The sequence below is a fragment of the Mus caroli genome, unplaced genomic scaffold (genome assembly GCF_978045245.1).
Source record: "Mus caroli unplaced genomic scaffold, Mus_caroli_1 scaffold_7, whole genome shotgun sequence".
In the NCBI taxonomy this organism is placed as follows: domain Eukaryota; kingdom Metazoa; phylum Chordata; class Mammalia; order Rodentia; family Muridae; genus Mus; species Mus caroli.
The window spans coordinates 63,359,814-63,372,025 of NW_028227262.1; the positions used below are offsets into that span (position 1 = coordinate 63,359,814).

The 12,212-nt window shown below is 47.3% G+C and overlaps 1 pseudogene; it reads right to left on the bottom strand.

Annotated features, from left to right (window-relative positions):
- Positions 1-3,628: 3,628 nt before the first annotated feature.
- LOC147003928 (large ribosomal subunit protein uL11 pseudogene) lies at positions 3,629-4,190 on the bottom strand (annotated as a pseudogene).
- Positions 4,191-12,212: the final 8,022 nt, after the last annotated feature.

A 12,212-nucleotide genomic window follows, 5' to 3' on the forward strand; every position in this document is an offset into this window, starting at 1 on the left:
AAGTTTTACAGCAATTTGATTGCCCGCTCAATATTATTTCTGATTCCTTGTATGTGGTTAATGCAGTTCGCCTGCTAGAAACTGCGGGCCTAATAAAACCTTCTAGTAGGGTAGCACAAACCTTTGAACAGATTAGAAACCTTCTATTACAAAGAAAACATCCCTTTTATATCGTACATATGAGAGCCCATTCTGGACTCCCTGGCCCCATGACAGAGGGTAATGAGCTGGCAGATCAGGCTACGCGACTTGTGGCCACAGCACTATCCTCACCACTAGAGGCCGCCAAAAATTTTCATAGTAAGTTTCATGTTACCTCTGAAACACTTCGCTGGCGCTTCTCTTTAACAAGGAAAGAAGCCCGCGAGATAGTCACACAGTGCCAAAACTGTTGTCAGTTTCTGCCCACACCTCATTATGGTGTCAATCCGAGGGGACTCTCCCCCCTACAAGTTTGGCAGATGGATGTCACTCATATTGCATCTTTTGGTAAGACGCAATACGTTCATGTGTCTATTGACACTTGTTCTGGTGTGTTATTTGCAACTCCACTTTCAGGAGAAAGGACATCTCATGTAATTCAACATTGCCTCGAGGCCTGGAGTGCCTGGGGTAGACCAAAATGTCTTAAGACAGACAATGGACCTGCTTATACCTCAAATAAATTCAAACAATTCTGTGCACAAATGCAGGTGACCCATATCACTGGACTTCCTTATAACCCTCAAGGACAAGGCATCATTGAAAGAGCTCATCGAACGCTCAAATCCTATTTATTTAAACAGAAAGGGGGAGCGATAACAGAGTTGCCCCCTGGCCCAAGAGTGGCACTATCCATGGCACTCTTTACTCTAAATTTCTTAAACCTGGACGATGCAGGAAGGAGCGCTGCAGAGCGCCACTGCTCGGAACCAAAGAGACCAAAAGAATTGGTAAAATGGAAGGATGTGTTAACAAATCAATGGAAAGGCCCGGATCCTATCCTAATAAGATCCAGGGGAGCTGTTTGTGTCTTTCCACAGAGTGAACAAAATCCTTTTTGGATCCCGGAGCGGCTAACACGAAGTATAAACCAAGAAGATGATCATTCTCCTGATCTTTCTGTGGATAACCCTAGCGCCAACGATAAGGACACATGAGTTTCGATGGGGAATCATGTCAACCTTCCCACTTCCAATGCCGGTGATGTATAACGCCCAAGTTTTCCCTCGCTTGTTTACTACTGATAAAGAATTAGGCCTTCCGTTTTTGCCCTGGGATTCTCAAATAGAACGAGTAGTGGATAATAGAACTCACTACCTTCTGGGTAGCCTATGCTTTAGCATCAATGGGACGGTGCCCAGTTATATTGGGTTACATACTCAATCTATGTCAAATATTATTAATGGATGGACAAATGCTACACATTGGGGCGGGAATTTTACAGAATTATTTGGAACCTGGCCCCGGGCTAATTATTCTGAAGGTCTCAGACAACCAAAGTTGGCCCCGTTCTGCCATGCAAAGGAGGACTCGCATTCCCCTTTGCCTTGGTCAGGATGCCAATCTCGTATGGTGGGATCTTGTGTGGCATTAATGGTAGTTGCACAGACTTGTCTCCTGTATCCATGCTTCTGGGAGGGAAGGTAGAGAAGGGAAGTCTGAGCTTCCCCTTAAATAAATCCAATAAGCATGGCATTCAGAGCACAATAATCCGCAAACCTATTATATCCTATTCCCCCGCACCAACATGCGTATGGCCCCCTTTTCTTTAGATTGTTAGTAATGCTTCCTTGCCAAGTAATTCCGATAAGCTTGATTGTATGATGCAACCATGTTATTATGTTCTGTGCTGGAATGCTTCTGAGTTCCCCTTGGCCCTGGTAGCACGCCTGCCCCGATTTGTGCCTGTTCCTGTGGAGGCCCCAAGTTCAATGGCATTATTCAGAGAAAGGAGAGATTTTGGAATTTCTGCCGTAATTGTGGGCATCATCGCAGCCACCGCTGTAACAGCATCGGTTACTGCTTCGGCCCTGACCCTTTCGGGCACGGTGCAGTCAGCTGCCACCATAAATAAATTGTCCTCTACGGTGACCACGGCCATGGAGGCTGGACATCTAGCTTATACCCAGATTCAAGGCAGGTTATTGCTAGTGAATCAACGCATAGATTTAGTCCAAGAGCAATTAGATGTTTTGTGGCAAGTTGCCCAATTAGGGTGCGAAAGAAGATTGCCAGGTCTTTGTGTGACCTCTGTACAGTATGACAATTTCACACGGGCTGCTAATCTTTCTAAAGCTTTATCCCAGCATTTGTTACAGAATTGGACAGTTGAATTTGACCAGACCCTGCGGGAACTCCGAACAGCGATATTACAAATCAACTCCACCCGCCTAGACCTGTCCCTCACCAAAGGCCTCGCCTCCTGGATTTCTTCAGCATTTTCTTATTTTAAAGAGTGGGTGGGGGTGGGAATGTTTGGAGCATTTTTCTGCCTCGGACTGGGCTTTATGCTTTGGCTAATTTGCAAAATTTATAGTAAAAACAAGAGAGAAAAAATTATGATAACTCAGGCACTCATGGCCTTAGAGCATGGAAGGTCAGCGGAAGTCTGGCTTGCGGCACTAAAACGGCAGTAGATGTTAGCAGCCGGTCGCCGGCCAGGCAGCTCTTGCACCCTCAGCATCTCTATGCGTCGCACGAGGATGAGTGCCTGGTTTGAGCAGCCCATGAGGGTTGTTGAGCTAAGCATCGCACAGAGAGATACCCCCGCTCTCTCTGGGAAGCATGCCGTCTTGAAAAGGGTTGCCTGTCCTAGTGTCCCTTCCTCAAGAAAAACGACAGAGAGATCGGTCAGGAGTATGTCGGGTCCCACCTAGAGCCTAGACAAGACCCCTGCACATATCTTTTGTTTTTAAATTATCTTTGGGGATTCGGCCTCTACTTCCGCCCTCCTTGAATGGGTGGCTGGCTTGCCTTTGTATAGAAAAGGGGGAGATGTGGGGCGCCACCCCACATCGTCGCCATTATAAGATGGCGCCGACATCGCCTGCCTCTGGAGATGAACAAGTGATCTGCGCATGTGCTGGCATTAACCGTTCATGGTGCCAGGTGTCCGCCTGACAACGTCACCTCGGGTGACAAGAATTTGGCCTATAGGGAATCGCCACGTCCGAGGCGAGAGAAATCTCCTATTTAAGGGAGGCGGTTTTCGGGCTTGGGGTCTCCGCCTTGAGAAGCTGATGCTCTCCCTCTCAAGACGCATTAAAGCTTGCCACAGAAGGATCCTGTTTGTGTGCCGCGTTGTTTCTTGCTGGCGGGAAAATTAGCGCGGGACACCCCTTTATGGAAATGCAGGCATAGGATGACCTCTTGAGACCCTGGGACTGTACGGTGATCCGTGAACACCTACAGCCTTGAAGAGCTGCAGCTCTGGGATCCCAACTGTGAGCAGCTGGTACAATGAGCCCAGCAAGGACATAGCAACGAGGTTCTAGACATAGTTGGGTTCCATGGTTTTTTCTCCTCCCCTCTTGAATGGAACTTAACGTCTTATGCCATTTTTCCATTGTGCTTTAGAAATGTGTGGATCGCTGACTGCACAGGTTACAGCTGAAGGCAGACTGTAAAGGTGTGGGCTTTTTTTTTTTTTATCAGATAGTCTTTTATTGAAATATTTTCTTGTTGCTTCTTAACTAGCTGGGCACTCCACTGCACCACTGTTGATGTCATCTATGATGTCATGAGGGTGGCGGCCATCCACATTGCAGCCCCACAGACTGTGCGGTACCCAGGATCTCCTTGATAGTTCCAGAAAGTTCTCTAGCCAAAGGCCGGTGTCTCATCTGCTGGGCAATGGTGACAATCTCATCGAAAGTAATGTTCCCACTGTGTTTAATGTTCTTCCGCTTCTTCCTGTTTCTCGGTGGCGCCTTGAGGGCTTTGATGATCAGGGCGGGGGCAGAGAGGGCACCACCTCGATCTGGGCCTGTCTGCTCTGGATGGTTTCACTGTAATTCTGAGACCTTTCCAGTCACCGGTAGCCTTGGCAACGTCATCGCCAACTTTCTTCGGAGACAGACCCAGAGGACCGAACTTCGGGGCCAAGGCTGATGTGGCGCCGACCTTGCCTCCGGTGCACCTCAGGTACACGACTTTGACCTCGTTGGGGTCGAACTTGGGCGGCATGGTGGAGGCGGCTGGTGTCGGATGAACCCAGATTTGGGACGACGGAAGAAAGTTGCACCGTTGCCTCCTCCGAGCCGAAAGCTGAAAAGCTGTGTGGGCTTTTCTATGCCTGTCATTGCTTTGTGTAATGAGACACAGAAGCATTGAAACTTATTAATAGGATTCAGGCACCAGTGCTGGGCAGATTCTGATCTATTCTAGCTGGACAATGCTGGCCTTAGACCACTTCCCAGCCATGTAACCTGTCACCTGTTATCTTAGTCCCACATGGCACTTCCTTCCTTATCCATGTCCAAAGGTCACTCCTCTGGTCCCCCTTGAGACTTTCTCCCTCTATCTGGGCCAGGAAGTCCTGCCTTTTCCTCTCCTGCCCAGCTATAGGCTGGTCTGCCCTTTATTTTAACCAACCAGAAGGTGATGAAGTATGTTTTACAAAATTCTAAGTTGGAAGATGCTTCACAATAATGACACTACCAAAGTCCTGGACTGCAGCCAGATCTCTACATACAGAAATCAGCATTTGAATACACAGTGCACAAAAACACCCCCTACAGCTGTTTCCTCTGGATCTGGAAGTGTGTGGACTGCTGACCACAGGTGACAGGAGAACTACCTCCACACATGCCTTTCCAACTCAGGAACCAGAGGTGACTTACCTGACCTTGTGAGCATCACACGTTTCCTGCCTGAGCAGATGATGCTCATAGGCTGGAGGCCAAATATTTTAAAATAATACTTCTCTACCCTGAGTAGCTGATGCTGATTGGAGTCACATCTTTTTAAGTGGTACTTTCTACAGCATGAGTGGCTGATGCTGATATGTGGGGGGCCACATCTTTTTGAATGTTACATTCCCCAGCATGAGTCACATCTTCAAGGGCATCTTCTAGGTCATGTGCCTGCAGTGGCTTGGTGGGTGGGGTTCCTATTTAACAGGCTTCAGGCTTAGTGACTGGTCATGCTGTTATCTTCACGGGGCTTTTTCTGCATCAGCCACCACCAGTCCAGCTGGACCAGAGTCTAGTGAAGTCTCTAGAAAATTGTTTAAAAAAATTTTTTTTGTTGTTTTTTGTTTGGTTTGGTTTGGTTTGGTTTTTTGAGACAAGGTTTCTCTGTGGAGCCCTGGCTGTCCTGGAACTCACTCTGTAAACCAGGCTGGCCTTGAACTCAGAAATCCACCTGCCTCTGCCTCCCAAATGCTGGAATTAAAGGCATGTGCCACCACTGCCTGGCTGTTTAAAATTTTAACTCACCCCAGAAGGCAACATTCTGAGCTATCTCCTCTTCCTGCTTCTTGTGCAGAGAAGAAAACCATTCAGGCATTATATAGTTCATATCTTAGGAAAAATATCTTTTCAGCATGGATATGTCCAAAGTGTAGGTTTGTTCTGGTCTAATGACCAGCAACGATTCCATATTCCCTGAATAGCCCTGAGTCATGGAGTCACTGCGCCCTACCGACTTACCATACAGGTGTCTTCAGGGAAACTGAAGTCTAATATTCCCAGTACACTTTTATGTGTGTTTGTATATATGGGTGTGGGTGCATGTGTGTGCATATGAGTGTAGGGCATAACCATCAGGTTTAGGTGGCCATCTCCAGTTGTGGTCTGGTCTACCTTAGGGTTTTTTTGGGGGGTGGGGTGGGAGCCTTTCATTTGTGTTGAAATTCACCCTTGTTTTGATTTTTGATGGCCATTAAGCACCAAGGATCAGTCTGTCTCTTCCTTCCTAGTGCTGGAATAAGCCTGTGACTGGCTGCCTGAGCAGCAAGAGGGCAGTCCAAATACTCACCAATGTCGACACACTGCTTCCCTGCCCACTCTTGTCTACCACCTGAGCCATGTGGGCGCAGGCAAAGCTAAATCTCATACTCAAGAAATCCCTTAGTTGTGACACCACCACCTTAGGTCCCCATGTCTCTGAATAACAAGGACAAGCATGTGTGTGAGCTGCCAGAACCCTGGTTAATACAGTGACACTGTCAAGGTCTGTGCTGTCAGCAAAGGTGAGAAGCGTGAACAGGACAGGATGAGTGAGGGGCCGGCCGTGGGGAAGGAGACGAAGCTGCAGGTTCTCACGTTTAAAATGTGTTATATAGACACAGAGCCCCCCTTACCACCGTGAAGCTCAGTGTAGGAGGAGGAAAACAGACAGAGACCCGCTGAGCACCAGGCCCTGCACTGGACAGGAAAGACTCCCACACTCCTGCTTCCAACCCCAGCATGGCTGTAGACACACAGAGCCTTGCCTAAAACCATGTGATGCAGTATGGCGGTGGAGGGGGGGGGGGAGGTGTCCACAGATTCACCTGCAGCCATCCCACACAGGTGGGCTGTAAATACCTAGAGGCCTGTTAGCTACCATGCACTGAAGACAGAGGCCACTCAGACAGAGCCCCTCCCTAACGCCGGCCAGCCATATGGCCCTCCTGCAGTGGGAGCCACTACAATGTACAAGGATGTAGACAGATGGAAGAGAAAGAGAAGTGGAACAGATTGAGCATTGTGAAGGAAGAAGGAACTGGAGTCGGGAGGATGGAGAGTAATAGCCTGCTGTGAGTGACCAGCCCTCCCACCTATGGCCATGGTGAAGTCCTAACCGGTGCTGTGGCTGAGGGCCCACGTCTGGGTCCATGACTATGTAGCAGTAGGAATCAGTGTCAATGTCATACATATGTGGCACATATTTCCACTCGAGAGCACAGGGATGTCCCTGGTCTGGGTAGGCACCAGGGCTCACATGGATGTCCAGGGAGGGAACAGAGCTGGCCCTACCTCTCACTGCCTATGTTGCTCTGGAGAGTTAGCCCCATCTCTCACCAGCCGCAGCGCTTGGTAGAGTGGGCCCTGTACTTCCCTGGACAGCCAAGCAGAGCTGGCCCTGGTGGTGGGGGCACTGTATTAGTTAGGGTTCTCTAGAGTCACAGAACTTATGGATAGTCTCTATATAGTAAAGGAATGTATTGATGACTTATAGTCTGCAGTCCAATTCCCAACAATGGTTCAGTAGTAGCTGTGAATGGAAGTCCAAGGATCTAGCAGTTACTCAGTCCCACAAGGCAAGCAGGCGAGGGAGCAAGAGCGAGACTCCCTTCTTCCAATGTCCTTATATTGTCTCCAGTAGAAGGTGTAGCCCCAGATTAAAGGTGTGTTCCAGCCACCACTATGGATTCCAGAAGATTAAATCTCCGAGTTCAAGATCATCTGGGATTAAAGGTGTGTACCACCACACCTTTAATCCCAGATGAAAGGTGTAGCCCAGATTAAAGGTGTGTTCCACCACACCCTTAATCCCAGATGATCTTGAACTTGGAGATTTAATCTTCTGGAATCCATAGCCACTATGCCTCAAGATCTCCATACCAAGATCCAGATCAGAAACTTCTATCTCCAAGCTTCCAGATAAGGGTCACTGGTGGGCCTTCCAATTCTGGATTGTAGTTCATTCCAAATATAGTCAAGTTGACAACCAGGAATAGCCACTATAGGCGCTTAGTCAATCCTGAGGGTGATTGCATGGGGGTGCTGGCCATGCCACTGTCTGGGATAAGGTGGCAGAGGTGGAGAGGTGATGCCTCACCCCCATTCACTCCTTAGTACATGTAGAAGTGAGGAGAGCTGGCCACATGGTTGTGAGACTGGGAGACCTGACCCTGACTGCCACTCACCAGCTGCAGCACTTGGGAGAGTAGGCACTGCACATCTCCTGGGCAGCACAGTAGAGCTGGACTTGGTAGAGGAAGCTAGTTCTAAGAGAGGGGAAAAGAGAGGGGGAGGGGGGAGGAGAAGGGGAGAGGGAGAGAGCTCACCTCCCCATACACACACACACTCATCTACCTTGAAGTATATAGGGTGAGAAGGTGATGCCCTCCCCCACTTTGCCCCTCTCCACTTGTGTTAGTCAGGAGAGCTTGCCCTACAAGACTGAGAATGGGAGAGCTGGCCCTGCCTCTCACTGGCTGCAGCACTCAGAATGGGCCCTGTGCTTCCCCTGGACAATGCAGTGGTCCTGATGGTGAAGGCACAGCTAAGATGGACTCCAGGATGTGAGAACAGGAGAGCTGGCCCAGCCCCTCACAGGCTGCAGCACTTGGGAGAGTGGGCCTTGTACCTTGACTGAGCAGCACAGTGGAGCTGGCTCTGGAGGCACCGGTGGGTGTTAGAGACCTGAGGGCACAAACAGAAGAGCTGATCTTGCCTCCTGCAGATGGCAGCATTGGGTGGCCTCACCAGAGCAGTGCTGGTGTGATAAAGGAGAGGCCAGTGGGCTGACTAGCTCAGCTACCACCCAAGCCCAGACCCAAGCCTTTGAGTTGGCCCACCCAAAATCTACATCGTTTGCCAACTGTTGGGCCAAGTGAAAGGGCCAGTCCTGATGATCTAAAACTACAGGATCTCCATGACACAGCTCAATACAGGAGAACCAAGAGGAATCCTTGTGAGGATCAAATATTGGTTGGGTCACAGAAGCCAGAGACCTCAAACCAATGGCTCATTGCAAGCAACACTTAGAAGTGAAGATGTGTGGCCAGAATGGTATACTGCTGGCCACACTGTGACACTCTACAGCTTGCACAATGAGTTGTTTTTCTATACTTTGTTTTGGTTGGTTGGTTGGTTGGTTGGCCGGTTGGTTAGCTGGTTGGCTAGCTGGTTGGTTAGTTGGTTGATTGGTTGGTTGGTTAGTTGGTTGGTTGGTTGGTTGGATGGTTGATTGGTTAGTTGGTTGGTTGGTTGGTTGGTTGGTTGGTTAGCTGGTCTGTTTGTGTGTGTTTAAATTTCAGAGCAGGGGAGGTTGAGATGATGTGCATTTGGTGCAGGATGTGAAACTCACAAAGAATCAACACAGAGTTAAAAACAACTAAATCAAGTGAAACACGTTATACAAGGGGAAGCCCTCATCCGTGCTGCCTTTTATGATAGCTGGCACCATGCCAATGTTCCCACAGCTGGTACTGTCATCTGCACTGAATTTGAGTTTGTGGCCAAGTTCAGTTGAATTCTTCATTTGCTCTCATGATAGGAGACAGAGACTGGGTCACTCTGAGAGAGAGAGAAAAAAAAAAGAGAGAGAAAAGAGATTTAACCCTGTTCCAGTCGTGCCAGTGGTCAGCACAGAATGTGTGTATACCACAGACTGCTCCTCAGGATATCAGAGAAGATAAGACACCAATGCAGTGACAACGCAGATGACTCCAGTGAGCAAGTCCAGCTGGAGACAGTAACACAGAGGAAGCAGAGTGATGGAGTTGGCACCAGGGACATCTGTGACCTGGGGACCATAATGCAAAGGGGCTCTTGGGGAGAGTTTGGCTTAAACAAACAGCTTAGATATTGGCATCATCACAGACGACTTTAGGTAGCTGTGAGTGAGACACTTCTCAGAGGGCTGTGCATAACCCAACAGTCACCACACACAGCCTTCTTCTATCACCAAGGGACATAGGGGACAACTCAGCTAGGCAGGATCCCAACGCATGCCTTCTACAGTGTGACAGGAGCCAGAAGCTAAAGGCATCAAGGCCAGACACCCTCATTAATTTAGTAAGTAGCTATCATACCCAAGTCTATCTCAGCACCTAAGCAACAATGAGAAAGGAAAACTCACTTCCCGATGTTTAAGGATGTTTAAGGTCTAGGGCTGAGAAGCAGCAGAAGGAAGAAATAAACCTCTGAGAGCTGCGTGTACCAGAGTTTGGATTCAGAGGAAATGGAGCAACACAGTGAAAGGATCAGAGCCCAGCGAAAGGATCATACATATCTCATTCTGCTCTAGAGGTCTTTGCATTCACAAATGTTTATTTATTATTATATCTAAGTACACTGTAGCTGTCTTCAGACACACCAGAACAGGGCGTCAGATCTCATTACAGATGGTTGTGAGCCACCATGTGGTGGCTGGGATTTGAACTCAGGACCTTCAGAAGAGCAGTCAGTGCTTTTACCCACTGAGCCATCTCACCAGCCCTCAAATTCAGACTTCTTGAGGTCTTTTCTTAGAAAATAGGCAACATTGTTTCCATATCTTTTAAAGAGCAAATTCTGTTCTTCAGAGTATAGGGTTTTAAGGAAGCCTTTCCGGGAGCCAGTTAAGACAATTTGTCGATTTTCTTGCATTTATAAACAGGTCTCAAACATAGAGCCATTTTGCTCTCCCAGAACCACATCCCACATACTCTCTGTTTATATTTGGAGGAACACATCACCATGACCGATTCCGGCATCATCCTTAGCTGCCCAATATGGGTATATAACTCAACACTGGACAAGAAGGCTGTCCCAGGTTGGATGGGTCTGAGAAGACAAAAGCTGAGAATTCCTAATGAGTCCAGCCAGCCATGTCTGATCCACCAAGGAAGGCAGGCCAGGGAACTTCATGAACTGGCCCCACCCTGATTCCCCAGATCACGCCAGGGAAACGCTCTGGTCTGCTAGGTGGAAAAGGAAGAGGGGGCGATCTGCTTTGTCCTCCTGATTCAGGGCAGTCAACATAAGCTGAGCTTCTCTGTTTCTTCCTAGCTGGGCTCTTACTGAGAACAAGGCTTCTTTGTTCATTCATGTTTAATTATTTTTTATGTCTAAACCATCCCAAGCTTTGTTCTCCAGCCTCTAACTCCCTCTGCTTCCCTTCGGTAGGAAACAGCCAACTCTGAATCCCCATGACTACTTCAAACTCCATTCAACAATCTTTCTGGGTTTCAACTCCGTACCTTCCATCCCGCCTCTGTGATGCTTTTCTTATGTGAAGAGGAGCCCCTCTGCCCTTCTGGTGTGCTGTCTGGTATTACTGTCACATTATCTTGCCCCTCTTGTCTTTCCTGCCCTCCTCCACTGACTTATCTAGTGTAAACCCATCAGACAACTCCATAGGAGAATGTGGATACGCCTTGAAGGCATTAGAATCCAGAGGTAAAAAGTATGTATTTTGCAATTACACTTTGACTTATCAAGCATTATTGTCAGAATATTCACCTTAAAATTATTGTAAATATTATGAAAAATGAATATAAGCTACATTTAGAAACTTCAAACTAAAAGTTTAAACTTATTTTAAAATTTGCTCTCATAAATTTCTATAATCTGGGACTTAGTTCACTTCTCTGCAGATGACCTCCCTGTACTTTGGTCTTCCACTTGTACAATTCATATGTTCCTGGCAAGCACGGGTCCTGACATTGTGTAGGAACTTCAGACTTGAGCTCCTCTTTTATTTCAGGATTATTTTTGGTGCTTGCTAAAATATAAAGCCATGATGTCCACAGCTATTGTGACACCTGGCAAAGTGATATCAGTAAAACTGGCTGTGGATGGAAAGGTGAGCTGACAGCATTTTTGACAAATAGAGTGAATTGCTTTTTTAAAAGTGTGTTTCATCCCAGTAATTTCTTGTCTAGGAATTCAGATGCAGTATACACCTATAGGAATGTTCACACCACAGTGTTTTCTGTAATAGAAGATCAGAAACACAAACCAAAACAAACAAAACTCCAATCAGGTTAATTCTAGAGCTGAAAAAGGAGCAGGCCAATCTCTGTGATTTCAAGGGGAGGTTACTCTACAAAGCAAGTTCCAGATCACAGAGCATTACATAATGAGAACTTACCTTAAAACAAAAAAACTCCAAACAGGTGGAGGAATTTCAATATTGGAATGGTTTAAAAAAAAAAAAAAAGTTGGACCTGGCCATGGTGGCGCACGCCTTTAATCCCAGCACTTGGGAGGCAGAGGCAGGCAGATTTCTGAGTCCGAGGCCAGCCTGGTCAACAGCGTGAGTTCCAGGACATTCAGGGCTACACGGAGAAACCCTGTCTCCTAAAAGAAAAAAAAAAAAGTTGGTATTTTTAATTATGTTGGTTATAATAAGTGTACTGTGTCATTCAAAATTAGGAAGAATATGTATGTTTCCCTGCCTGTGACACTATACACACATATATGGATGGAGAAATATGTTAAATATATCAAATAAGGAGAAATATGTTGTATAATTTTGATTTATTTTTTTGGCGGAAAAAAAAGATACACGCGTGTGAAAGCAAATATCAT